The sequence below is a fragment of the Nomascus leucogenys genome, chromosome 22a (genome assembly GCF_006542625.1).
Source record: "Nomascus leucogenys isolate Asia chromosome 22a, Asia_NLE_v1, whole genome shotgun sequence".
Lineage (NCBI taxonomy): Eukaryota > Metazoa > Chordata > Mammalia > Primates > Hylobatidae > Nomascus > Nomascus leucogenys.
The window spans coordinates 120,331,871-120,342,620 of record NC_044402.1 but is presented as its reverse complement, the minus strand read 5'-3'; the positions used below and the strand labels follow the sequence as shown (position 1 = coordinate 120,342,620).

The 10,750-nt window shown below is 44.6% G+C and overlaps 1 pseudogene; it reads left to right on the top strand.

Moving 5' to 3' along the window:
- Nucleotides 1–228: 228 nt before the first annotated feature.
- On the top strand, nucleotides 229–8,942 carry LOC100602440 (annotated as a pseudogene).
- The last annotated feature ends 1,808 nt before the right edge of the window (nucleotides 8,943–10,750 follow it).

The following is a 10,750-nucleotide window of genomic DNA, read 5'->3' as shown; positions in this document are numbered from 1 at the left end:
AGAGCAAAACTCCATCACAAAAAAAAAAAAAAAATTAGCCAGTCTCGGGTTTGTCTTTAATAGCAGTGTGAGAACAGACTAATACAACACTTCTCCCAAGAAGGGTTCCCTGAGCCCCCAGTGGGTTAGACCCTTCCACAACCTGCACTTCTCCTTTACAGCCTTTTGTGCTTCTCTGCTTAGTTTCTGTCTTCTCTGTTAGATGGTAGCGTACTGAGGATAGGGACAATGTCTGCTTACTCCCCACTCCCCCGTCATACTGGTGCTCAGCCCGTGTTTGATTACTTCTTGACTGAGATGGGGCAGACAAGTGGGGACAGGGACCAAAAGAGCAGGAGCATTCACTGGGACAGGGCTGATATAAATCCAAGTACACACCAAAGGGCCCATGGGGGAAGGTGGGCCAGGCCAGCAGTGTGCAAATGGCAGGTGCTGTTGTGACAGAACGTTGACCCACCTTCTTAATTAATGGACCTTTTCATTTTCAAAGAACTTCAAACCAACAGAAAAGCTGCAAAAATAGTGTAACCAAACCACCATATATCCTTCTCCCAGATTCACATATTCAAATTTTACCAACTTAATCTGTGTATTTAAACCTCTTAAACAGTTACCAGTTGGAGACAGCTAAAATACTTAGTCTAGCCAACTAGGTAAAACCTTGTCTCTGAAGTTTTCCAGAGGTGGCAAATTATTAAAACCCAGCAAAACCCCAAAACCAGAAAAGTTTCAGGTAAAGTAAAATTCCTAGATTTTCTCTGAGCAAATGCAAACCACCTCTAAGCACAATTCCAGGATCAGTTTGGCCTCTAAAAATCCTCCAGAGGCAACCCCCTTGGGCTTATAAAACTTTAAATCAGATCAAATCCATCTTTAATGCATTGCTAGGTAGGTCAATAGCAAGCACAAGCTCATTCCCAAATATAAGTGCCACCTCTCCCGACTGGACCAAAGTGAGATACAGAAACAGAGTTAATAAGGGCGGAGACAGGGGCTGGTCACAGAACAAGCACAGCCAGGGGACATTCAGTAAATTAAATGGCCCATGGGAGGCAGTTCAGACTCGAAAGAGCAATTTAAACTATTTATGATCGTTGATGGGCCCTGAATTAGTTATAACTTCCTAAAGAAAAAAATCTTGAAATTATCACAAAGCCAGCACTGAATACGGCTGCACAGTGCTCACTGGAGGTCAGGAAGGAGAATGAGCTATTAGTCTGTATTAAGGAGCGAACACCAAGGTAATGGCGAACTAGTGTGTAATACAAATGCGGGTGGCCCGACCTTGGCTGTCGTTCAGCGCTGGGCCCTCCATCTCAAAAGGAAATAGATGAGGCCACAGGAGGGCCACAGGGTGATTAGTGTATCGGTGAGGGCTCAGAACCTCTAAATGAGGAAAGGTTTAATTATACAGGCAGCTAATTAGGAAGAAAAGAGGAGAAAATGGACAGAGGTGTGTACATGAAAAGATGAGGATTCGGGGGTGACTGAGTGAGGCCCCAAAGGTTCTAAATGAGACTTTTACAAAACACATCCATGAGGTTGCTTTTGAAAGAAAATTTTCAGTGGATCAACAAATTCTTTGGAGGAAATAAAGGGCTGGGCTCCACAGAGCAGTTCTAAACATCTAAATAAATATGTGCCTGTTTGGAATTGACCAGAACTTTTAACCAGTTATGAACTGTGTTTTATCCAGGAAACTGGATAGAATAGAGTCGTGAATTCAGTTGTTTGTGACTGTTAGAAAAGACTGCCATAGCTAGAAAGGAATGATGGGATACTCAGACGAGGGTCAGCAAACTATGGCCCTCGGGCCACTTCCAGCCTGTTGTCTGTTTTTATACTGTCAGCAAGTTAAGAATGATTTTCCACTTTAACGCAGTTGAAAAAACTCAAAAGGAGAGTACTATTTCAAGACACATGAAAATCACATTCATGTTCATGAAATTTTATTGGAACACAGTAACATCCTTTCACTTTTGCACCATGACAGCAGAACTGAGGAGCTGCGACAGAGACTGTATTGAGTCACAAGTCTAAAATATTTACTTTCTAAACAGGGCATGGTGACTCACGCCTCTAATCCCAGCACTTTGGGAGGCCCAGGTGGGCGGATCACCTGAGGTCAGGAGTTCGAGACCAGCCTGGCCAACATGGAGAAACCCCATCTCTACTAAAAATACAAAAATTGGCCAGGAGTGCTGGCGCATGCCTGTAATCCCAATTACTTGGGAGCTTGAGGCAGAAGAATTGCTTGGGAGGTGGAGGCTGCAGTGAGCCAAGATTGCACCACTGCACTCCAGCCTGGGCAACAAAGCCAGACTCTGTCTCTAAATAAATTGATTAATTAATTTAATCAAATATTTACTTTCTGGTCCTTTTCAGAGAAAAATCTGCCCACCTCCACTCTAAGGTGTTGTGTGTTAAATATTTCCATTGTGGCCAGGGCCCCACACAATCAGCAAGTGCTACCGTTCCCATGCCTGGTATCAGGGGACCGTGTGTGCCTCTTGGTAGGGTCCCCTGCCTGGGCCCTGGGGTGGAAATGCTCAAAGGAATGCAAGTAAAGCGACCGGAGGAAGCTGCTGCACTAGCAAAGGGCACCACACACCACAGCAGATCCCAGTCGGGGCTGCCCAGCGGCCTGCTGGCCTCCTAGAGAGGCTCCCTGGCAACATGGAGTCAGCCTGCTCGGAACCCTTGACTTCACAGAAGCATTTGGTGAGTGCTCAAGGGCTTTTTGTTCACCAGAGCCAGTAAAACGCCATGTTTGCCAGCATGTGAAATGCCCGGGGATATCAGATACATCTCAATTTTTCAGAAAGTTTTTTTGGAAAAATAAATAAAGACAAAGCTGTAAGGGAAATATTTTATTCCTATAAATATCGTACACAGCATTGTGACTCCATTAAAAAAAATACGGTTTTGATACACAGTCTATTATCCCTAAAAACAAGAATAAAATCACAGAGCTAAAAAGAAATATCTTGGTATTTAGGAATATGAGTTGCAGTGAAAAAATACTTACATTCATAACATAGGGGAGTTACTCAAATCCTGTATTCATCTGTGTGCTATCTGGTTTTTGTTTTTGTTTTGTTTTTTGATAAGAGAACGAAAAGCGCTCACCTTTGCGAAATGTATGTTGCCATCTTCTGCCACTAGGGGGTAGCATGCCCCATTATTTTACCTCTTTCTCAGCCTTCCAGCTGTCCCTGATACCAACGTGTAAGACTGACAAGAAAACTTGTGTATATAATAAACAATTAGATATTGTATAATGCCATATATTTGATATATATGTTATGTGTATACTATTATGCAATACGTAATATATCTTATGTTGTAACATATACATTATTCATATATAAAGTATAAAATTTTATTTTGCATATATAATACATCATTTGGGAAAAGCGGGGAATGTATCCTATATAGCGGTAAACACAGCAAGCCTCACTGGTGCACAAAAAATCTAGTCGGAGTTCACCTGCTTCTATTAAAAGATTGAGGGCAGCTCCGCTTGATGTTAAAGGAGGGATTGGGCCTATTAGGTTCTTCCCAGCAGAAAGCTCCAAAAGGTTTGGACCACCTAGAAGGCTGCATGGTCACTGACCAGCTTGTGGAAGGAGAGGGAGGACAGGAGTCATGGGATATACAGACTCAGTAGCCAAGGAATCTAAGAGATGCCCAATCTAACTCAGAAGCCAAGCGGCCGGAGCACTGCAAGGCCACAGGGAGCCCTGGAGCCTGAGGGAGAGTCCAGAGCTGCAGGCAAAGCCGTGTCAAGAGTCCAGGCTTAGAAACAGCTGCAAACCAATGCTCCAAATAGCTCAGTGCGTCACATAGTCAGAATCTCAAAAATGTGACTTTAAGTTCATTTCCAAAATAAAACAAGGAGTGGCAGAAGGGAGATTCAAATTCCAACCTGTTCAGACATTCTAAAATATAAAACCCTGAATGTTTGGGGGCAATTAATCCAGAAAACATCTCAGTCAGCTTCTAACATCTGCCTCTGGAGCAAAGATGGAAAGCACTGGAAATGAAGGGCTTTCCTGGATCTGGGAATCTGGGTGCACAGGCCAGTTCCTGACGCGCACGTGAACATCCCTTTTCTGCAGTCAGGACTAAAGCTGCCTTCCGCATGGTCCACGTACATGAGGTCCGCACACATGAAATGTCTTTGTGCTGCTTCTCCGCATACATCATACTTTTCCCATGAATCATTTCATTTAAGACCAAAAAAAAGACCTATGAGATAGGTATTCATATCATACCCATTGTACAGATTCAGAAATAGACACAGAGAGCTTAAGCAACATGCCCAAGGTCATAACAGGGAGTGACGGTGCCAGGAGTTAGAAAACTCTTTGTATTAGTCTGTTTTCATACTGCTATAAAGAACTTCCCGAGAATGAGTAATTTATAAAAGAAAGAAGTTTAATTGACTCACCATGCAGCATGGCTGGGGAGGCCTCTGGAAATTTACAATCATGGCAGAAGGTGAGGGGGAAGCAAGGCACCTTCTTCACAAGGTGGGAGAAAGGAAAAGTGCCGAATGAAGGGGGAAGACCCCCTTATGAAACCATCAGATCTCGTGAGAACTCACTCACTGTCACGAGAACAGCATGGGGGAAACCACACTGTGGTTTAATTACCTCCACCTGGTCTCTCTCTTGACCTGTGAGGATGACGGGGATTATAATTCAAGATGAGATTTGGGTGGGGACACAAAGCCTAACCATATCACTCTTCTTGCTTCAAAATTGCCTGTTCTTTCTGCTACATTTGCTGCCTCCAAAAAAAAGTATTTCTCTGAGCCAAGAAGTGTATAAAAAGGCAAGCTTCAATGAGCACAATAGATTTGTACACATTAGAGGCATTCGAACCAGAGTGACTCCATCTTGAACAGTGGCTGAGTGAAATGAGGCTGAGACCTGCTGGGCTGCATTCCCAAGAGGTTAGGTATTCTTAGTCACAGGATGACATAGGAGGTTGGGCCGGGCGCGGTGGCTTGCGCCTGTAATCCCATCACTTTGGGAAGCCGAGGCGGGCGGATCACGAGGTCAGGAGATTGAAACTATCCTGACCAACACGGTGAAACCCCGTCTGTACTAAAAGTACAAAAAATTAGCTGGGCATGGTGACGGGCGCCTGTAGTCCCAGCTACTCGGGAGGCTGAGGCAAGAGAATGGCGTGAACCCAGGAGGCGGAGCTTGCAGTGAGCTGAGATTGCGCCACTGCACTCTAGTCTGGACAACAGTGCAAGACTCTGTCTCAAAAAAAAAAGAGATAGGAGGTCGGCAGGACCATTATCACAAGATACAGGTCACAAAAACCCTACTGATAAAACAGGATGCAGTAAAGAAGCCAGACAAAACCTGCCAAAATCAAGACGGTGACAAAAGTGGCCTGTGGTCATCATCACTGCTCATTGTACACTAGTTATAATATATTAGCATGCTAAAAGACACTCCCACCAGCACCATGACAGCTTATAAATGCCATGGCAAACTCTGGAAGTTACCCTATATGGTCTAAAAGGAAAGGAATCCTTAGTTCTAGGAAATCCCCCCACCCCCTACCTTTCCCAGAAAACTCATGAATAATCCACCCCTTGTTTAGCATATGATCAAGAAGTAACCACAAAAATAGCCAGCCAGCAGCCCTCTGGTCCGCTTTGTCTATGGAGTAGCCATTCTTTTATTCTTTTACTTTCTTACAAACTTGCTTTCATTTTACTCTATGGATTTGCCTCAAATTCTTTCTTGTGTGAGATCCAAGATCCTTCTCTTGGGGTCTGGATTGGGACCCCTTTCTGATAACATATACATCAAAAAGAAAAAAACAAACAGGCAAACATAATAGAATTTTTCCAAAGGCTAATGGATAGCCAGGGGTCATGAGAGAAAAAGAACAGGAATTAGGGAAGAAAGAAGGAAAGGATTCGAATCATGAGACAGGAAGATGGGCACTAACCTCGTAAGTATATTTTCAAAGCAAGCATAAAAGGTGCCTGCTGGCCAGGCACAGTGGCTCACGCCTGTAATCCCAGCACTTTGGGAGGCCAAGGCGGGTGGATCACGAGGTCAGGGGTTCGAAACCAGCCTGGCCAATATGGTGAAACCCCATCTCTACTAAAAATACAAAAATTAGCCGGGTGTGGTGGTGCTCGCCTATAGCCCCAGCTACTTGGAAGGCTGAGGCAGAAAAATCTCTTGAACCCAGGAGGTGGAGGTTGCAGTGAGCCAGGACAACAGAGCGAGACTCCATCTCCAAAAACAAAAAAAGGTACCTGCTGCATTTGGTGGCTTAAAGTTCTTAAAGTTCTGAGGGAGTCTTTGGCCGAAGAATGGAATCAGGAAAGGTGCCTTGGTATGTAAAATGAGCTGAATCAACAGCAGTGGAAGGAATGCAGGAAAAAGGCGGATTTCTGCCCAGTCTAATGGCAAAGGACAGCAGTGGAAGCAGGGGCACTCTAGGGACTGAGCAGAAACAAAGACTGTAAGAGCAAGTTGAGTCTCTCCACAACTGCACAAAGCCACATTCTTTGCCTAATTACATAAGCCTGAGTGTGTTCACCTGGAAGTTTCCTGCTGGTCAGAGGAAGCAGTTTTGTTTCTGTTGTTCATGTCTTGGTTGAGGGAGGGGCTCCAGGTGATTCTAGCAGACAGACAGGGCAGGACAACAGGGAGCAGGGAATGTGGCATGCCAGATGCCACGATTTCACACACCACAATTGGTTCCGTTTCAGCCCAGAAATGATGAGACCAGCCTAGGATTTGCTACTTTTCCCATTCCTCCTGCTATGTTCTTTGCTTTAATAAGAGAGACAAAGGGAGAGAAGGAGAGATAGAGATAGAGAGAAAGAGAGAGAGAGAGAATGAATATGTATCTGTAACAGTAAGAAAATAGCCATGTATCCATCCAACAGGAAGGCAGGTAAAGCAAGGAGGAAGGCCGGGCACGGTGGCTCACGCCTGTAATCCCAGCACTTTGGGAGGCCGAGGCAGGCAGATTGCCTGAGGTCAGGAGTTCAAGACCGGTCTGGCCAAAATGGCAAAACCCTGTCTCTACTAAAAATACAAAAAAAAAAAAATTAGCTGTGTGTGGTGGCGTGTGCCTGTAATCCCAGCTACTCCAGAGGCTGAGGCAGGCGAATTGCTTGAACCAGGGAGGTGGAGGTTGCAGTGAGCCGAGATCGCGCCACTGCACTCCAGCCTGGGCAACAGAGTGAGACTCCGCCTCAAAAAAAAAAAAAGAGAAAGAAAGAAAAAGAAAGAAAGAACGGGGGAAAAGTGGTCACTGAGAAATTTCCAGCAAAGACTGGACTCATGGAAACCTTGGCATGTCCCTGGAGAGGCTGCTGACTGCACTGTGTGCTGATGCTCACCATCTCAGTCCAGAGGGGAGGCTGTTGCAGCAGATCAGGTGAGGCTGAGTCAAGCACTCGGGGCAGATCTAGTGCCTGCCGTAACCTCATCTAGTTGTGTTGTAGGACTTTCTCCTTGGTTCAGCTAAAAACGGGGTCCTTGACACATAGCCAGGAGAGATTAGGCTCACAGACACTTTGAAGGGTGAGAAAAATTGAATTTATTGGGCAAAAAGGAAAAAAAGGAAATAGGAACTCCCAACAAAGTGAAAGTCCTACTAGCTGGCTTCCTGCCTCACAGATTGAATCCACATGGTACCAACCCAGAACAGGAGAGGCCAAGCTCCTCCCCACTGCAAACGGTGCGCGCTTCCTTGGCTCCACCCTCCTCCCAGTGCCCAGGTGGATCGGAGCCACTCCGGCGAGCCCTGACTACCTATCTGTCTCAGCTGCACCTAAATTACCTGCTTATAGAAGACTGTGGTTTAGTCTACCCAGGATGCTTTACCCACTGTCTTCTCCTGACCCTTTGGGGAACTCACCCTCACTCCGTGTGTCCTCTTGAGGCTATCAAACACATTGGTGACGTTTCAGGTAGAGACCTTGCCCACACTTGTGATTCAGAGGCTCCTATATCTCCCTGTCTGTGGTGAATTGATCGGGAATCAGCCAACCCAGGCCAATGGTGATCTTGTCAAGGCCAGATACATGGATAAGAGGCCAAAGAGAAAGGAGAGCGCAAGGGGCTGCCACCACCAGCACAGGGTGCAGGAGCCCAGAGGAGACCTGGGCTGTCTCCCTGCCTCCCCTTTCCAGCAATCTGCTAAAACACAGTGGATTACCAAGAAGTTCCAGGCATGCAGAGACATGCCTCACCTGAGGACATTAAAAAGGCATATTGGAAACTGGCACTGAATTGGCACCCAGAAAAAAAAAAATACCCTCAGAGTAAAGAAGCAGAGAGAAAATTCAAACAAGTGGCTGAGCCATATGAGGTGCTACCAGATGCTTTTTAAAAAAAAAAAAAAAAAAAAAAGACATCCACAGCAAAAAAAAAAGTGACAATTACAGCCAAGAAGTATTAAATGAGGTAGGTAGGAGATAGAAGTCATTTTGTCAGTCCGTGTGAGCTTGGCTTCACGTTCCGTAACCCAGGTGATGTCTTCAGGGAACTATTTGGTGGAAGGGACCCATTTTCATTCAACTCCTTTGAAGACTCATTTGAGGACTTTTTTGGAAATTGGAGGGATCCCCGAGGAAGCAGAGGCCAAGGGTTGTGGTCATTTTTCTCTGCCTTCACTGGATTTCCATCTTTTGGAAGTGGACTTTCTTCTTTTGATACAGGATTTATTTCAATCAGGTCACTTGGTCACAGGGGTCTCACTTCATTCTCTTCCATGTCCTTTGGTGGTAGTGGGATGGGAAACTTCAAATTGATATCAACTTCTACTAAAATGGTTAACAGCAGAAAAACCACAACAAAGAGAATTGTCAAGAAAGAGTAGAAGTTGAAGATGACAGCCAGCTAAATGATGGCCAGTTAAATAAAGTCTTTAACAATACATGGTGAGGGGCAGGCAGCAGCTGAGCTTGGATAACAAGCAATTCAATGCAAGCATTTAACAGAAATGTTCAACTACAACAAGCACCATCTGAAGATTAACAGGAACAATTTTTTGACGATTTTAAACAAACTTGCCTTTCAGTATAGTTGCACCTAATCTCAAGTATTTAAAAACAGCTCATCAGAGCCCCTATTTGTCATAGACTTTTGAGTTTATTTGAGACTGTATTAGTCCGTTTTCATGCTACTGATAAAGACATACCTGAGACTGGGCAATTTACAAAAGAAAGAAAAAAAAGAGATTTAATTGGACTCACAGTTTCATGTGGCTGAGGAAGCCTCACAATCATGGTGGAAGGCAAGGAGGAGCAAGTCACATCTTACATGGAAGGCAGCAGGCAAAGAGAGAGAGCTTGTGCAGGGAGACCCCTGTTTTTAAAACCATCAGATCTCATGAGATCCATTCACTATCACAAGAACAGCATGGGAAAGACCTGCCCTCATGATTCAATCATCTCCCACCAGGTCCCTCCCACAACATGTGGGAATTACAGGAGCTAAAAGATGAGATTTCGGTGGGGACACAGAGCCAAACCATAACAGAGACCATTTTTTTGGTCTTTAAAATTGTTGTAAATCTCTGTTTGCACTTTGCTTTTTTATTAAACTTACTCCAAGGTGAGCCTTGACTCTTTAGTGGTAGGACAAGATCATACACTGATACCAGCATGGACCTGCTTTTCCATTGTGTCTGAAATGTGAGTCAAGTAGTATCAGCCTGCTATGACATTAACATTGCCAGGGTGAATCTTTTAGAGAAATCATTTCGATTTTATTCAGTATTTAGTAGTGAAAGATATTCATGCTTTAATGGTAATACATTTCTGGTTTAATATACATTAAGGATGTTTTTCAGTTGTGCACAAATGCTGGTGGCTTAGTTCTGACAATTGTTTATATATGTCATGTTAAGCTTAGGTTTAAAAAAGTAAAGGCAGTAAACTGGGTCTTTATTATTTGCTTTAAAAAAAGAAAATAAATCTGAATGCGCTTGGTGCATTAAAAACAAACCAAAAAAAAGTCCAACCTTCTCATTCCACACACGTTTCTATGCTGGAAGGATGTGGGTCTGACACTACTACTGGTCATCTTATCTGCCACTCAAAGGCAGCTCTTCAAGGACAAAGGCAGAAAGAAGAGCTGAAAAGGCAACAAACTCCCGACGATAAAATGTATGTTCTTGGATACAAACATGTCTGAAGTGAGTCCATCCATGGGCTTCCCAATCACACGAGTATTCGTTGTTCACTCAGGCTTGGGTTTCATTTCTGCAACCTGCTCACCTCTTTTCCCCAGCGGTTCTTGCTTCCCACATCAGCCTCTGCCCACTCCATGGCTTACTCTCCTCCCATCTCTACATATTTAACCCTGAAGTCTTTTAAGTCTCCACTCAAATGCCACGACCTCCCCCATGAAGTCTTTCCTTACCTCTCCTATGCCAACTCCCCTGTCCCACCTGGACAGCCCCCTGACACTTAATCTGTACTTTTCTGTGTCTGTATCAGGATGGCATTGAGCCTCACGGCACAGAAAACTACAGCAGCTTAAATAGGGATTTATTTTCCTCACATAAGAGGTAGTCTGATGGAAGGCAGCTGCCAGCTTTGCTTTGGGGGCCTGACAATATCAGGGACAGCATCTCCACAGTGGCCTTTATCTGGTACAGTCCCCAGATGGACTTGGAAGACCCAGTTCCTACCCCCTTCCTTCCTGCATGTAGTTCTCAGAATAACTTTAGAATGTGCTGGAATGCA